The following is a 10,676-nucleotide window of genomic DNA, read 5'->3' as shown; positions in this document are numbered from 1 at the left end:
ACGGACCCGTGTCCCCTGCATCGGCAGGCGGACTCTCAACCACTGCGCCACCAGGGAAGCCCGGAAATACTTTAAAAGATAAACTTGGACCAAACTAAGGGAGAGTCACAGTATTATGTGGAGAACGTCATTGTCCTAAACATGAAATGAAAAATATTGAATTTTATAAAAGGAGAGAGAAGGAGACTAGAAGGAATGTAAAAGAAAAATATGTTGAAATGTAGGTGACAGAAAACCTGAGAATTTCTCAGCTAGCCCTTCAGCAAGTTATGTATGAAAGGGTACTATTCATTCATTGTCATTCATTCGACAGACATTTACTGGGTGTCTATTTTTGTGCCTGGCGCTGGCAGGTGTTGAGGATAAAACAGGGTGGGATAGACACACTTCCTTCAAGGTGGGGATGAATACATTAACCAAAGAATCACACAAATATCTAATTATAAACTGTGGAAGGTGCTATGATGCAAAAGAAGAGGGCTTAAAAAGAGCATGTGGCAGAGTGAACTGATTTAGTTTGGGAGTAAAGGAAAGCTTCCCTTACATGGGGTATCTGCACTGTGTATCCTAGTTTGCATTTCCCCAAAAGCAGACCCTAAGACAAAGATTTGGGCACAGGTAACTTATTTAAGAGTGGATTCCAGAAAGCTCTGTGAATGAGTAAGGAAAAGAAGGAAAACCATTAATGAGCAAGTTGCCACTATGAGTAACCAGGGTTCAGTTCTCCTGGGGACCCTCTGGGAGACTTTGTGGAACATCCCTAAGAACGTCTCATGAAGGGGTATGAGGCTGGGACAGTTATCCACCCACTCCCATTCCTCATTAGTTAAGGGTCACTCCAGGGGTGTTCACTTCTCAGCGCTTGCAGCCACCCTCTTAAGCAGAGGGACATAGGAAGTTTATACAGACACTACAAGCCAGTGGTTCTCAGATCATCCGAATCACCTCGAGGACTGAATAAAACACAGATTGCAGAGCCGTGCCGCAGAGCTTCTGATTCAGTAGGTCTGGGGTGGGGCTGGAGAATGTGCATTTCTAACGAATTCCCAGGCGACGCTGATGCTGCTTGTTCAGGGATTACATGTTGAGAACCACTGCTCCAGACCAGCTATGGGGCCTGTAGAGCATCAGCAGTATCCGCCACTTACTAAGAACTAAGGGATCATAGGCGCTAAGTAGACAAAGGGTGAGAGGGAAGCTAGGGTTGTTCAGGTAGAGAAAACCCTCTACAAAGACCCTGAGGCTGGAGGGAGTCTGTGTGGCTAGACCACTGGAAGGTAGTGCCAAAAGCGAGAGAGCAGAACAAGATGAGGCTGGCAAAGTGTGCGGGGGTCAGATGAGTCAGGGCCTGGGGCGTGGGAAGGATTTTGTTCTTCTTCCTAAGAGAAAGGCAAAGGCTTCGAGTGGTTTTAAACAGGGGAGTGAGCCCATCAGATGTGCATTCTGGCTACAGCGCTGAGAACATTAGAAGGACCAAAGGCAGGTGAGAGGACCCCGGTAAGCTTCTATTGCAAATCCAGATGGGACACGATGGTGGCTTGGATTAATGTGGTGGCAGTGAAGATGGAGAGAAAAAAGTCAACAGAACTTTTTTTTTGTTGTTGAGAAAAAAGTCAACAGAACTTGGTGATGGATTAAGAAGAGGAAAGAGAAAAGGAATGAAACTGGGTCATTTGTAGAGACGTGGATGGACCTAGAGACTGTTGTACAGAGTGAAGTAAGTCAGAAAGAGAAAAACAAATATCGTATATTAACGCATATATGTGGAATCTAGAAAGATGGTACAGATGAACTTATTTGCAAAGCAGAAATAGAGACACAGGCTTAGAGAATAAACGTATGGACACCAAAGGGGGAAGGTCGGGTGGGATGAATTGGGATACTGGGATTGACACATATACACTACTGATACTATGTATAAAATAGATAACGAGAAAAAAAAAAGATGACTAATGAGAACCTACTGTATAGCTCAGGGAACTCTACTCAATGTTCTGGGGTGACCTAAATGGGAAGGAAATCCAAAAAAAGAAGGGATATACATATACGTATAGCTGATTCACTTTGCTGTACAGTAGAAACTAACACAACATTGTAAAGCAACTATACTCCAATAAAAATTAATTTTAAAAATTAAAAAAAAAAAGACGAGGAAAGAGGTGAAGAATGCATAAAAGATGACTCCAAAGTGTCTGGTCTGTACAGTTGAATTGATTAATCTCACTGGCAAGAGAAGACCCAGGTTTCACTTGTGTGCATGTTCAGTTTGAGGTCCATGTGGAACATCCAAATAGAGATCTGGAATGAGCAATTAGGTATAGAACACTGGTGCTCAGAGAACACTCTGGGCTGGTGATTTAATTTGGGAGTTATTAACATGGAGCTGGTGTTTGAAGCCGTGGGCCAGGGTGAGACCCCAGAAAAAGATCCTTGCATGAGAAGAGAAAGGGGTTCAGAAAGAACCTCAAGGACTCCAACAAATCATGAACATGATGAGGAACATAAGCCGGCCAAGGGGTCTGAGAAGAAGCAAGGAAGGGCCAGGAAAACATGGTGTGACAGGAGGCAAGGGAAGTGTTGCAAGGCAAAGGTGATTGCCAGTGTTAAGAGTGGCCAAGAGGGCTTCCCTGGTGGCGCAGTGGTTAAGAATCCACCTGCCAATGCAGGGGACATGGGTTCGAGCCCTGGTCCAGGAAGATCCCACATGCTATGGAGCAACTAAGCCTGTGCGCCACAACCACCGAGCCTGGAACATGGCAAGTGCTCAATAAAAGGTTGTGGAACCAATGAAAGAGTGAAATGCAGTGAACCAGACGATCCCTAGAGCCTGCGAGCCACAACTACTGAGCCTGCGTGCCACAATTACTGAAGCCCACGCGCCTAGAGCCCACGCTCCACAACAAGAGAAGCCACCGCAATGAGAAGCCCGCGCACCGCAACGAAGACCTAACGCATCTAAAATAAATAAATAAATAAGATAAAATAAAATAAATAAATTTATTTTTAAAAAAAAGAGTGGCCAAGAAATCAAGTAAGATGAGGGTTAAAAATGGCTTTGAGGGCTTCCCTGGTGGTGCAGTGGTTGGGAGTCTGCCTGCCAATGCAGGGCACCCGGGTTCGAGCCCTGGTCTGGGAGGATCCCACATGCCGTGGAGCAACTGGGCCCAGGAGCCACAACTGCTGAGCCTGCGCGTCTGGAGCCTGTGCTCCACAACAAGAGAGGCCGCGACAGTGAGAGGCCCACGCACCGCGATGAAGAGTGGCCCCTGCTCGCCGCAACTAGAGAAAGCCCTCGCACAGAAACGAAGATCCAACACACCCAAAAATAAATAAATAAATTTATTTTAAAAAAATGCCTTTGAGTTTAATGACCTGGAGGTAATTGTGCCCCCAACATGAGCCACTTCAGTGGAGGTAGAAACAAGGATGAAATGGGTTCCATAGTAACAGAGTAGTAAGGAAAGGAAGACAGTGAGTATTTAGACAATGTCCAACATGCTTTTGAGAAGTTTTGCTCTCTATGAAGGGGAGGAGATTAACTAGGGAGACTGTGAGTTCCAGGAAGTCTTCCTGACCTGTTCTTCACCGGCCTTTCAAATGTTGGGAAAGACTTGAGTGTATTAAAATGCTGATGAGAAGTCTCTGGTTTAAGGAGAGAGTTTGAAGACCCTGGAGAGGCATAATTGAGAATTGATGAATTAAGACTAGGAGAAAGTGGGATGCGGGACACAGGTGGATTAGCTTTTGATAAGAACATGGATGTCTCTTCTGCCTAATGGCAACAAATGAGGAGAGGGCACCTTGTGCTGATGCAGGCAGGATGGAAGATTTGTAATGTAAGTCAAGGCAGTTCTACCCTGATGGCTTCAACATTCACTCTGAGATAGGAGATGAAGATGTGGGAGAGTGAGGAGGGAGGCTGGGGCAGAAGGGGCCAGTGTTGACTCTTCAAGGACAGTGGGCAAGATTGGAGAATGACTTTTTTTTAAACACTGGAGAAAAAAATTATTGCTTGAATTCAAACTGTTTTTCTCAAGTGGACTCTCCTTGTGTGAGAATGAGGACAGCATCTATCTACATTGATACACTTGTTTACAGCTCAAAGACCAGAGGCACCATGCTACTAAATATGCATGTGGCTCCAAGAAACCCATCAGTATTTATATGTGATGTTTATACTTTTGGTTCTAATGGTCTTCTAGAGTGTACGTTTCTTGGAGGCTTGGATCTGAGATGTACATCTGGGATCGTCTGGTTCACTGCATTTCACTCTTTCATTGGTTCCACAACCTTTTATTGAGCACTTGCCATGTGCCAGGCACTGTGCTAGGTGCTGGGGGGCTATGGCTGTGCACAAGGCAGAGGACGGCAGGTGGCTACAGGGACCTCCATTCCCATGGACTACAGCACGAATGGTGCCCACATGCATCGCGATGCAGTTGGAAGTTTCCTCCCTTCAAGGAGGTTACATTCTAAGGGCAGAGGGGAAGGCTGGGTGGGAAGGAGACAGATAAGCAAACAAGATAATTTCAAATTTTTGATAAATTTTATTGAAGAGAAAAAGCAGATGAGGAATTAGAAAGTAACTGGGCAGTAGAGGGCAGGGGGCAAAGGCTACTTTAATTGTGTGGCCAGGGAAAGCTTTTCTGAGTTGATGACATTGAGAAAGACAGAGTCAGGGAAAGAGCCAGGGAAAAGCCTAGGGGCAGGGGAGTGGCAAATGCTAAGACAGAAGAGCCAGGAGGCCTGTCTGACTGGAGACAGTGAGTGGGAAGTCAGCAAGGTAGGTTGGTCTTGGTCTGGTGAAGCCTTTTCAGACACCGTAAGGAGTTTCGATTTTATTCTAAGCACAATGGAAAGCTGTTGATGTTTCTAAGAGAAGAGTAGGGGCTTCCCTGGTGGCGCAGTGGTTAAGAATCCGCCTACCAATGCAAGGGACGTGGGTTCGAGCCCTGGTCCAGGAAGATTCCACATGCCTCAGAGCAACTAAGCCCGTGCGCCACAACTACTGAGCCTGCGCTCCAGAGCCCGCGGGCCACAACTCCTGAAGCCCGGGCGCCTAGAGCCGCTGCTCCGCAACAAGAGAAGCCACCGCAATGAGAAGCCTGCGCACTGCAACGAAGAGTAGCCCCCACTCACCGCAACTAGAGAAAGCCCGCGCACAGCAACAAAGACCCAATGCAGCCAAAAATAAATAAATTTAAAAAAAAGAAAAAGAGTAAATGTTGTGATTTACATATTTAAATGATCACTGTAGGTACTGTGTAGGAAATGGACTGGAGAGGGGAAGAGCGGAGAGACAATTTAGGAGGCTATTGAATAAATAATACAAGTGAGAAGACGGTGGCCGGGGCCAGGCGGATGATGGTGGAGATGCAAAGAAGTGGGTGAATTTGGGATATATTGTAGAGACAGACTTGGCATGAACTGAGTCACTGGAGGAGGAGTGGTGAAGGAATGTGGGAAACCAAGGCTGACTCCCAGTTTTTTAGGCTGAGCCAGTTGGATGCATGATGGTGTTATTTACTGAGATGGAAAACACTGGAATGGGAATAGATATTGTAGGAAAGTCAGTCTCATGTTGCACAGGTTAGTTTGAAATATCTATTACACGTGGATCTCCAGGTCTGGAGCTCCAAGGACAGGTCTGGGCTAGAGACTTGGAATCGTCAGCATAGAGACAGTATTTAAAGTCTCGAGGCAGAAGGAGGTAGGCTAGAGAGAGAATGCATATAGAGAAGAAAAGAGGTCCCAAGCTGGGTCCCCTACCTACCATGCTGAATTTAGAGATGGGCTAGGGGCAAAGGATCCATCAAGGGAGACCGAAAATAGAAGACAGAGAGGTAGAAGAGAGTCCAAGAGGAGCGAGCATTTAGAAAGAGCAGACAGCATCAAATGCTGCTCAGAGGTCGAGTGAGAAGAGGATGGAAAAAGCACTGTGAGTTTTGCAACAGAGAGGCCATTCGTTTCAGTGGAGTGGTGGAAACAGAGACCAATTTGGGGGTGAGTTAAAAAGTAATTTAGGCTTGAGGAAGTAGAGATGTTGCATATATGTATTTCATTTGAGTGGTTTTAAGTTCAAAGGGACCATAGCAGTAACGGGTAGTGCAGGGATGTATGTCATCAAGAAAGACAATTTTCTTTCTTTCTTTAAATGGGAGATGGTAGAGTCTGTGTATATGGTGATGGCAATGATCTAGAAAGTAAGGGGAGAATTATATGAAGCAGGAAAAACTGCTGATGCAGGAATAGATGGATACCTCCAAGAGCACTGTCCTAAAGAAAGGATGGGATCCCAAAATGAAGAGTTTATCTTTTAATAGATGCATATTTTCCATTTGCTCATTAAGTTCACATTGAAATTTATGTTGAATTTGGTTCAAGGGAGAGAAAAGATTTGCAGTGACACCTACCAGGCCAAGGGAGAGAAAAGATTTGCAGTGACACCTCCCAGGCACCAGGTGGTGATGTTCAGCTGAGGTCAATTCTCTGTCACCTGAGTACCTGCCTAGGAGCAAGCTGATAAAAGGCACTTTTGTCCTTCCAGGTTGAACTGAGTTGGCCTTAGGGCAACTGGAATTGTAGGTGACTTTCTGGTTTGGCTCTTTTAGTGGAATTGCAACTCCTGGTTTGGGAAGAATAGAGGGTTTAAGCACAAAGGATAGGGAGCCTTTCTCAGAATGAGGGCTGGGAGTAAGCAGTTTACCAGCCAGGAAAAACTGGGAGGAACTTGCTAGACTGTAAATAACACTGCAAATCTGGGAGGAGTCTAGTGTGTTCATTAACAAGGAAACACTAATCTAGTGGGAGTTTCTGCTGTGTTGCAGGAATTGACTGCATGAAGGCAGCTCTGGGGGTTGGCCTCGTTGGCCTGTGGCCTTCCAGTGACTTACACGTGATGGCTGTACTGTTCCCAGGCCAGCTGATCCCCAGCAGCACCTATGGGCCAGGCAAGTTGGTATCTGTGCTGTTAACACTGGTTTTCCCTTGTGAGCCTCTGAATCTCTGTCCTCGTTGTACTGAAATAATCTCTTATCACATCCTTCCTTTCTTACATCCTGGCCCTAATCTGACCTCCTGGGAGGGTGTCCATCTGGGCAGTGGCAGGTGTCCATCCTCAGCCAGCCCCACCCTCTTTATTGCCTCATATAAACATTATTTATTTAAATATGTTTATGCGCTGATTTGTTGTATCCTGTGGTGTGTTTCCATACTTATAAGATGGTTCCAGCCTTCCAATAACCCAATTCTATCCTTGCAACCTGGTGTGTCTTTCTTCTGTCTTGGCAAGGGCTGCTCCTATTCCCCCTGAATCTTTGGCATTATCCCAGAGAATCCTGGAGGGAATCCTGGTTTCAGTGTTAAGCAACAATTTCCCCCTTATATCTTCCATAGCCTTTACGAACGCTTAGGTCTCCTTTGTTTCAAAAAAGCGTCTTTGCTCCTGTGGCACCTCCAAATCACCATCCTATTTCTTGCTTTCCTTTCATTGATAAACTTCCCTTTTCTTTAGCTCTTTGAACTCTGTCTTTGGTTGGTCAGCTAGAAAGTGGTCTCTGCAAGGTGAACAATGATTTTCACCAGCCTCGTGTTATTAAGCACTTCTATTCTCCTGGACTTCTCGGCATCATTTGATACTACTGACCACCTTTCCTTCTTGAAATGGTTTCTTTCTTTCTTTGTTTTGGCTTGTCTGACACTGTACTTACCTGATTGTTTTCCCGCCTCTGATCCTTTCTTCTCTGTTGCCTTAGATGCCTCTTCTTCCAGCTTCTGCCTTTGGGGAGCAGTTCCCCAAGGGTCAGTCTCATATGGGGGGTTGAGCCATCCATGAACGCTCACCTCTTTGTTAATGATTTTTCTCTGTGTGATGTGATCCTCTCACAAGATTGCCAGGCTTATTTATCTAAAAGTTTCCACTGAGATATACAGCTTTCACCCCAAGTTCAATATTTCTTTTTTTAAAAACTTCATCTTTCCCTTGGTCCCTGAAATCAGCTCCTCCCAATTTCCCTTTCCCAGTTCAGTAACTCCACTGTTTTTCCTGGTCACCCAAACGTGAAAACTTTGAAGGATTTATGACCTTCTGTTTTCAGACCTCGGTTTTAATTCCACTTCTTCCATGTACCAACTGTGTGGTTTAGAACAAGTTATACAACCAGATAATCACTCTGGCTATCAGTTAACTCACATTAAATAAAGATAATAATAAAAACTCAAGGTTGTTGTGAGGAACAAGTAAAGTGTCCTGCATAGCACTTAGAACATCAAAAATGCACAAAAGCTTTTGATAATAGTAACTTTTTTGAAATTTCCTCCATCTCCCACCCCCTATCACTTACCTCATCAGCCAAAGGCTTTTTCTTACATCTAAGTTATGAACAGATTCCAAGCCTACCTTCTGAATTCTAGTCCCTTGCTCTTCCAATCCATCATGCATATTTTTCTTGGATTAATCTCATTTGAACATTGCTTTCATGATGCTACTACTATGCGCCAACTTTTTAATGGCTCCCCATTTTCTATCTCAGACTCTAAATTTCTGTCCTCCCTAGTCAGCCTCACTCCATGCTCACTCTTCCTCAGAGCATCTCCTTGACATTTCTTCCTTTCTTCTCCCTGGCTGGTGATCATGCCATGCTCACTTCTGCCTCATGATTTCACATATAACTCCCCTGGAAAGGCCAAACTCCACCTACTCCTTCATATCTGCTTAGATTTATCTTCTTCATAAAACGTTCCATGACTGCATTGATGACTTTCTTTCAGAGGCTAGATTATCACAATCTTCACAGTGGGTCTGTACTTCACAATTTAGTCCTTAGAGTAATAGAGTTTTTCTCCCTTCTGATTTTTTAATGAATCACTAAAAAATACCTCTATATGAATATTAATAATAGTCAAAAATGGAAATAACCCAAATGTCTTTCATTCATCACTTGAAATACATTTAGGTTGTTTCCACCTTTTGGCTATTATTAATATTTGCATATAAGTATTTGTGTAGACATATGTTTCCAATTCTCCTGGGTATATACCTAGGAGTAGGATTGCTAGGTTACATGGTAACTCTATGTTTAATGTTCCAAGGAACTGCCAAATTGTTTTTTGAAAACAGCTGACCATTTTGCATTCCCACAAGCAATGTATGAGGGTTGTAATTTCTCTACATCCTAGCCAATATTTGTTACTGTCATCTTTTTTTTTATCATATCATTTTAGTGGGTGTGAAGTGTTAGCTCATTGCAGTTTTGATTTGCATTTCCCTGATGCCTAATGATGTTGAGTATCTTATTATGTGCTTATTGGCCATTTGTACATCTTCTTTGGAGAACTGCCTATTCAGATCATTTGCCCATTTTTAATCAGCTTGTTTTTCTTCTTATTGTTGAGTTGTAATAGCTCTTTATATAGTCTAGATATAAGTCCCTTAAAAGATAAATGATTTGCAAATATTTTTTCCTATTCTGTGGGTCTTTTCACATTTTTTTTTTTTTTTTTTTTTTTTTTGGCCGCACTACTTGGCTTATGGGATCTTAGTTCCCCGACCAGGGAATCAAACCTGGGGCCCCCTGAAGTGTGGAGTCCTAATCACTGGACTGCTAGGGAATTCCCTCCCTCTTTTCACATTTTTGATGCTGTCCTTTGAAATACAGGCATTTTTGACTTTGATAAAATCCAACTTAGTTTTTCTTTCATCATTTTGGCTTTGATGTCCTATCTAAGAAGCCATTGTTTAATCCAAGGTCACAAAGATTTACTTCTATGTTTTCTTCTAAGAATTTTATAGTTTAGATCTTACATTTAGGTCTACAATCCGTTTTGAGTTGATTTTTGTATATGGTGTAAGGCAGCGGTCTAATTTAACTCTTTCTGCATATGGACATCCTTTCTGGTGTTTTAAGTATGTCTCCTGTATTAGATAGATGTTCCTTAAGCGCTTGTGGAGTGTGCTATACATCGACACGTGTGTCTCAGTGCCCTGCACTGTGCTATACACACAGTGAGCTGCCTTGTGTGAATCATTCATATTTTTGTCAGAGGCAGAACATTTCACAAGATGACGTGGTGCTCAAAAATTGTTTTCTAAGTATCACCCAGCATGGTTTTCTACGAAAAGCTTTCTATAATCTAGACCAGTAAGTGCAAGCAGTGCGTTTCTTTCCCCTTGAAGTAGAGATTTCATTGTTATCTGAGAGGCTTTCTTTAGATCTGTGTCAAAACAGTCCCACTCCGAAGCAAGTCTTCCTTGCTGCTCAGTTTGCCAGGCCTTTTCTTGTTGTTTACCGTGAGTATCCACTTCTATCAAAAAAGTGGCCCCTGCAACCTTCCTTCCCATTCTTAGTTCACACTCCATGCTCCTTGATTTCTACCTCCTTAGTAGCTTTACCAGTGGGCTCCATTTTTGGTAATCTCTGAGACAAACAGGAATTCTGCTCACCTGGTATTTGACAGGAATAATTCATTACATTTCATCTTGCTGGCTTCATATGGCATTTTTACGTGCATTTTAAACTACCCTTACACATTCACACTCACACAAACTTTCCCTTATGTTCTCCTCTCCCCCAACCTCTCTTTCTTTCAAACTCAGTGGTTATATTTTGTATTAACCTTTTAAGAATATAAAGCACAGTTTAAGTAGGCTCAGAGAAAAAGCTGAAGTCAACCTGCGG

The sequence above is a fragment of the Physeter macrocephalus genome, chromosome 11 (genome assembly GCF_002837175.3).
Source record: "Physeter macrocephalus isolate SW-GA chromosome 11, ASM283717v5, whole genome shotgun sequence".
Lineage (NCBI taxonomy): Eukaryota > Metazoa > Chordata > Mammalia > Artiodactyla > Physeteridae > Physeter > Physeter macrocephalus.
This window is presented reverse-complemented; position numbering follows the sequence as displayed.